Raw genomic sequence first — 7,355 nt, forward strand, 5'->3', positions numbered from 1 at the left:
CTACCACGTAAACTACCATGTAAACTACCATGTAAACTACTATATAAACTACCACGTAAACTACCACGTAAACTACTATATAAACTACCACGTAAACTACCACGTAAACTACTATATAAACTACCACATAAACTACCACATAAACTACCACGTAAACTACTATATAAACTACCACATAAACTACCACGTAAACTGCCACGTAAACTACTATATAAACTACCACGTAAACTACCACGTAAACTACTATATAAACTACCACGTAAACTACTATATAAACTACCACATAAACTACCACGTAAACTACCACCTAAACTACTATATAAACTACCACATAAACTACCACGTAAACTACCATATAAACTACCACGTAAACTACTATATAAACTACCACATAAACTACCACGTAAACTACCATGTAAACTACCACGTAAACTACCATGTAAACTACCATGTAAACTACTATATAAACTACTATATAAACTACCACGTAAACTACTATATAAACTACCACGTAAACTACCACGTAAACTACCACGTAAACTACCACATAAACTACCATGTAAACTACTATATAAACTACCATGTAAACTACTATATAAACTACCATGTAAACTACCATGTAAACTAAACATACAAATACCTAGACCTACAAAAACCCTAGACATACAAAACCCCTAGACAATACGAAACTAGCATACCCACCCTCGTCACACCCTGACCTAACCAAATTCTAAAGAAAACAGAGATATCTCAGGTCAGAGCGTGACACAGGTAGAACCAATCACATCTCACCACACTAACACCAGGAGACTAGGTAGAACCAATCCCATCACACTAACCCCCAGAGACTAGGTAGAACCAATCACATCTCACTAACCCCCAGATCCTAGGTAGAACCAATCACATCTCATTAACCCCCAGAGACTAGTTAGAACCAATCACATCTCACTAACCCCCAGAGACCAGACAGAACCAATCACATCTCACTAACCCCCAGAGATCAGGTAGAACCAATCACATCTTACTAACCCCCAGAGATCAGGTAGAACCAATCACACCTCACTAACCCCCAGAGACCAGACAGAACCAATCACACCTCACTAACCCCCAGAGACCAGGTAGAACCGATCACATCTCACTAACCCCAGAGATCCAGACAGAACCAATCAGAGACCAGTGAGAACTAATCTCACCCCCAGAGACCAGACAGAACCAATCACATCTCACTAACCCCCAGAGACCAGGTAGAACCAATCACATCTCACTAACCCACAGAGACCAGTGAGAACCAATAGAGACAGGCACATTCCTGTGAACTGGTTCCTATTGGAGCAATCAGCCATGAATAACTCACATCAACACACACCTCCTCTGTCCATCACATAGAGCAGACAAATATACACACATTGTGTGTGTGCACACACACACACACACACACACCCACAACACACACACACACACACACACACACACACACACACACACACACACACACACACACACAGTGCTGGTCATAGTGATTAGTGCAGTATTGGAATGTTAATGGGGAACTGGCAGGGTTTCAGAGCAGAGTTATCCAGGTCACGACATGGAAGGCTCTCTGTCACAGATTAGGGACCGCACGCTCCTGTTGTATCAAGTCCTGTGTTTCCGTATGACCTGTACTGTACATTTTGGTATTTTTATAACCTTTTATTTCACCTTTATTTAACCAGTTGAGGCCCGTTGAGAACAAGTTCTCATTTACAACTGCGACCTGGCCAAGATAAAACAACGGAGGTCCTGTTGTATCAAGCCCTGTTTTCCAAATGACCTGTGCTGTATGTGTGTGCATGGCAGTGGGTGTAGGACTAGCTATGTAGTTATGTGGTAGGACTAGCTATGTGGTAGGACTAGCTATGTGCTAGGACTAGCTATGTGTTAGGACTAGATATGTGGTAGGACTAGCTATGTAGTTATGTGGTAGGATTAGCTATGTGGTAGGACTAGCTATGTGCTAGGACTAGCTATGTGTTAGGACTAGATATGTGGTAGGACTAGCTATGTAGTTATGTGGTAACACTAGCTATGTGGTAGGACTAGCTATGTGCTAGGACTAGCTATGTGTTAGGACTAGATATGTGGTAGGACTAGCTATGTGCTAGGACTAGCTATGTGTTAGGACTAGATATGTGGTAGGACTAGATATGTGCTAGGACTAGCTATGTGTTAGGACTAGATATGTGGTAGGACTAGCTATGTGTTAGGACTAGCTATGTGTTAGGACTAGATATGTGCTAGGACTAGCTATGTGTTAGGACTAGATATGTGCTAGGACTAGCTATGTGTTAGGACTAGCTATGTGTTAGGACTAGATATGTGGTAGGACTAGCTATGTGCTAGGACTAGCTATGTGTTAGGACTAGATATGTGGTAGGACTAGCTATGTAGTTATGTGGTAGGATTAGCTATGTGGTAGGACTAGCTATGTGCTAGGACTAGCTATGTGTTAGGACTAGATATGTGGTAGGACTAGCTATGTAGTTATGTGGTAACACTAGCTGTGTGGTAGGACTAGCTATGTGCTAGGACTAGCTATGTGTTAGGACTAGATATGTGGTAGGACTAGCTATGTAGTTATGTGGTAGGATTAGCTATGTGGTAGGACTAGCTATGTGCTAGGACTAGCTATGTGTTAGGACTAGCTATGTGGTAGGTCTAGCTATGTGTTAGGACTAGCTATGTGGTAGGATTAGCTATGTGGTAGGACTAGCTATGTGCTAGGACTAGCTATGTGGTAAGATTAGCTATGTGGTAGGACTAGCTATGTGCTAGGACTAGCTATGTGTTAGGACTAGCTATGTGGTAGGACTAGCTATGTGTTAGGACTAGCTATGTGGTAGGACTAGCTATGTGTTAGGACTAGCTATGTGTTAGGACTAGCTATGTGTTAGGACTAGCTATGTAGTTATGTGGTAGGACTAGCTATGTGTTAGGACTAGTTATGTGTTAGGACTAGCTATGTGTTAGGACTAGCTATGTGTTAGGACTAGCTATGTGGTAGGACTAGCTATGTGGTAGGACTAGCTATGTAACAATATATTAGAACTAGCTATGTGGTAGGACTAGCTATGTGTTAGGACTAGCTATGTGTTAGGACTAGCTATGTGTTAGGACTAGCTATGTGTTAGGACTAGCTATGTGTTAGGACTAGCTATGTGGTAGGACTAGCTATGTGGTAAGACTAGCTATGTGTTAGGACTAGCTATGTGTTAGGACTAGCTATGTGTTAGGACTAGCTATGTAACAATATATTAGAACTAGCTATGTGTTAGGACTAGCTATGTGTTAGGACTAGCTATGTGGTAGGACTAGCTATGTGTTAGGACTAGCTATGTGTTAGGACTAGCTATGTGTTAGGACTAGCTATGTGTTAGGACTAGCTATGTGTTAGGACTAGCTATGTGGTAGGACTAGCTATGTGTTAGGACTAGCTATGTGTTAGGACTAGCTATGTGTTAGGACTAGCTATGTGGTAGGACTAGCTATGTGTTAGGACTAGCTATGTGGTAGGACTAGCTATTTGTTAGGACTAGCTATGTGGTAGGACTAGCTATGTGTTAGGAATTGCTATGTGTTAGGACTAGCTATGTGGTAGGACTAGCTATGTGTTAGGACTAGCTATGTGTTAGGACTAGCTATGTGGTAGGACTAGCTATGTGTTAGGACTAGCTATGTGGTAGGACTAGCTATGTGTTAGGACTAGCTATGTGGTAGGACTAGCTATGTGTTAGGACTAGCTATGTGGTAGGACTAGCTATGTGGTAGGACTAGCTATGTGGTAGGACTAGCTATGTGTTAGGACTAGCTATGTGGTAGGACTAGCTATGTGTTAGGACTAGCTATGTGTTAGGACTAGCTATGTGTTAGGACTAGCTATGTGGTAGGACTAGCTATGTGTTAGGACTAGCTATGTGGTAGGACTAGCTATGTAGTTATGTGGTAGGATTAGCTATGTGCTAGGACTAGCTGTGTGTTAGGACTAGTTATGTGTTAGGACTAGCTATGTGTTAGGACTAGCTATGTGTTAGGACTAGCTATGTGGTAGGACTAGCTATGTGGTAGGACTAGCTATGTAACAATATATTAGAACTAGCTATGTGGTAGGACTAGCTATGTGTTAGGACTAGCTATGTGTTAGGACTAGCTATGTGTTAGGACTAGCTATGTGTTAGGACTAGCTATGTGTTAGGACTAGCTATGTGTTAGGACTAGCTATGTGGTAGGACTAGCTATGTGGTAAGACTAGCTATGTGTTAGGACTAGCTATGTGTTAGGACTAGCTATGTGTTAGGACTAGCTATGTGGTAGGACTAGCTATGTGTTAGGACTAGCTATGTGTTAGGACTAGCTATGTGTTAGGACTAGCTATGTGGTAGGACTAGCTATGTGGTAGGACTAGCTATGTGGTTAGGACTAGCTATGTGTTAGGACTAGCTATGTGGTAGGACTAGCTATGTGTTAGGACTAGCTATGTGGTAGGACTAGCTATGTGTTAGGACTAGCTATGTGTTAGGACTAGCTATGTGTTAGGACTAGCTATGTGGTAGGACTAGCTATGTGTTAGGACTAGCTATGTGGTAGGACTAGCTATTTGTTAGGACTAGCTATGTGGTAGGACTAGCTATGTGGTAGGACTAGCTATGTGTTAGGACTAGCTATGTGGTAGGACTAGCTATGTGTTAGGACTAGCTATGTGTTAGGACTAGCTATGTGGTAGGACTAGCTATGTGGTAGGACTAGCTATGTGTTAGGACTAGCTATGTGTTAGGACTAGCTATGTGGTAGGACTAGCTATGTGGTAGGACTAGCTATGTGGTAGGACTAGCTATGTGTTAGGACTAGCTATGTGTTAGGACTAGCTATGTGTTAGGACTAGCTATGTGGTAGGACTAGCTATGTGTTAGGACTAGCTATGTGTAGGACTAGCTATGTGTTAGGACTAGCTATGTGTTAGGACTAGCTATGTAGGACTAGCTATGTATTAGGACTAGCTATGTGTTAGGACTAGCTATGTGTTAGGACTAGCTATGTGTTAGGACTAGCTATGTGTTAGGACTAGCTATGTGTTAGGACTAGCTATGTGGTAGGACTAGCTATGTGGTAGGACTAGCTATGTGTTAGGACTAGCTATGTGTTAGGACTAGCTATGTGTTAGGACTAGCTATTTGTTAGGACTAGCTATGTGGTAGGACTAGCTATGTGTTAGGAATTGCTATGTGTTAGGACTAGCTATGTGGTAGGACTAGCTATGTGTTAGGACTAGCTATGTGTTAGGACTAGCTATGTGGTAGGACTAGCTATGTGTTAGGACTAGCTATGTGGTAGGACTAGCTATGTGTTAGGACTAGCTATGTGGTAGGACTAGCTATGTGTTAGGACTAGCTATGTGGTAGGACTAGCTATGTGTTAGGACTAGCTATGTGGTAGGGCTAGCTATGTGTTAGGACTAGCTATGTGGTAGGACTAGTTATGTGGTAGGACTAGCTATGTGGTAGGACTAGCTATGTGGTAGATCCTTCCGTCTGCAGGAGCTCCATGGAGGGGTTGCAGAGGGCAGAGCAGGCCAGAGGACAAGCTCCTCCTTGGGCAACAGGCGTGGGCTAACCTGGCCCCTATTCAGCCTGTCGAGAGCTCACACCCACGGCTCACAGCTGACCAGACCAACAGATCTGTGTTTATAATAAAGTTGAGCACAGTGCATGGAAAGAGTAATGCTCTTGCGACATGTCTGTAGAAATCTTTACGTAGTAAATCACAATCATTGTAATCCCAAACATCACGTCTGTCTGTCCGTCCGTCCGTCCGTCCGTCCGTCCGTTGGTGTACCCAGATCATTTTGAGGATGGTAGAGAAACAAGGGCCCATAGTAGTAGAAACTGAATAACTGAATTAATAAAATACACAAATACTGAATTGTAACAGTCAATCCAAGGAAAGTTTATTCTCAAAACCAAAAGAATAAACAACACACAGAGGCTAAAAGTAACAATAAAAGTAGATATGTCCAAGAGAGGGAGAATGGAAGAAGGGAGGAGAAAGAAGAGAAGAAGAGAGAGGAGAAAGAAGAGAAGAAGAGAGGAGAAAGAAGAGAAGAAGAGAGGACAAAGAAGAGAAGAAGAGAGGAGAAAGAAGTGAAGAGAGAGGAGAAAGAAGAGAAGAAGAGAGAGGAGAAAGAAGAAGAAGAGAGGAGAAAGAGAGAAGAAAGAAGAGAGAAGAAGAGAGAGGAGAAAAAGAGAGAAGAGAAAGAAGAGAGGAGAAAGAAGAGAAGAAGAGAGAGGAGAAAGAAGAGAAGAAGAGAAAGAAGAGAAGAAGAGAGGAGAAAAAAAGAGAAGAAGAGAAAGAAAGAGAGGAGAAAGAAGAGAAGGAGAGAGAGGAGAAAGAAGAGAAGAAGAGAGAAGGGACCACAGAGCATAACAGATGGAGAGAAGGCCAGGTGTTTTCTGGGTAAAGAAAAACAAATGAGGCAGAGCCATGGTGGAGGCACAGTACACAGTCTGCATATCCTCTGCATACCCATAACATATCTCAGCTCCAGGGCAAAATGTGTAGAAAACTGCAACATATCTCAGCTCCAGGGCAAAATGTGTAGAAAACTGCAACATATCTCAGCTCCAGGGCAAAATGTGTAGAAGGGACTGTTATTAAATGGTGGATCTAAGGGACTGTTATTAAATGATGGATCTATGGAACGGACAGGGACTGTTATTAAATGATGGATCTATGGAACGGACTGGGACTGTTATTAAATGATGGATCTATGGAACTGTTATTAAATGGACTGGGACTGTTATTAAATGATGGATCTATGGAACGGACTGGGACTGTTATTAAATGATGGATCTAAGGGACTGTTATTAAATGATGGATCTAAGGGACTGTTATTAAATGATGGATCTAAGGGACTGTTATTAAATGGTGGATCTATAGGGACTGTTATTAAATGATGTGGATCTATAGAACAGACTAAACTGTTATTAAATGTGATGGATCTAACTGGGACTGTTATTAAATGATGGATCTATGGAACCGACTGGGACTGTTATTAAATGATGGATCTAAGGGATGGAAACGACTGGGACTGTTATTAAATGATGGATCTAAGGGACTGTTATTAAATGATGGATCTAAGGGACTGTTATTAAATGATGGATCTATGGAGCGGACTGGGACTGTTATTAAATGATGGATCTATGGAACGACTGGGACTGTTATTAAATGATGGATCTAAGGGACTGTTATTAAATGATGGATCTAAGGGACTGTTATTAAATGATGGATCTAAGGGAGCAATACGTAACTGAACGAAGTACAAC

The sequence above is a fragment of the Oncorhynchus tshawytscha genome, unplaced genomic scaffold (genome assembly GCF_018296145.1).
Source record: "Oncorhynchus tshawytscha isolate Ot180627B unplaced genomic scaffold, Otsh_v2.0 Un_contig_6979_pilon_pilon, whole genome shotgun sequence".
Classification (NCBI taxonomy): Eukaryota; Metazoa; Chordata; class Actinopteri; order Salmoniformes; family Salmonidae; genus Oncorhynchus; species Oncorhynchus tshawytscha.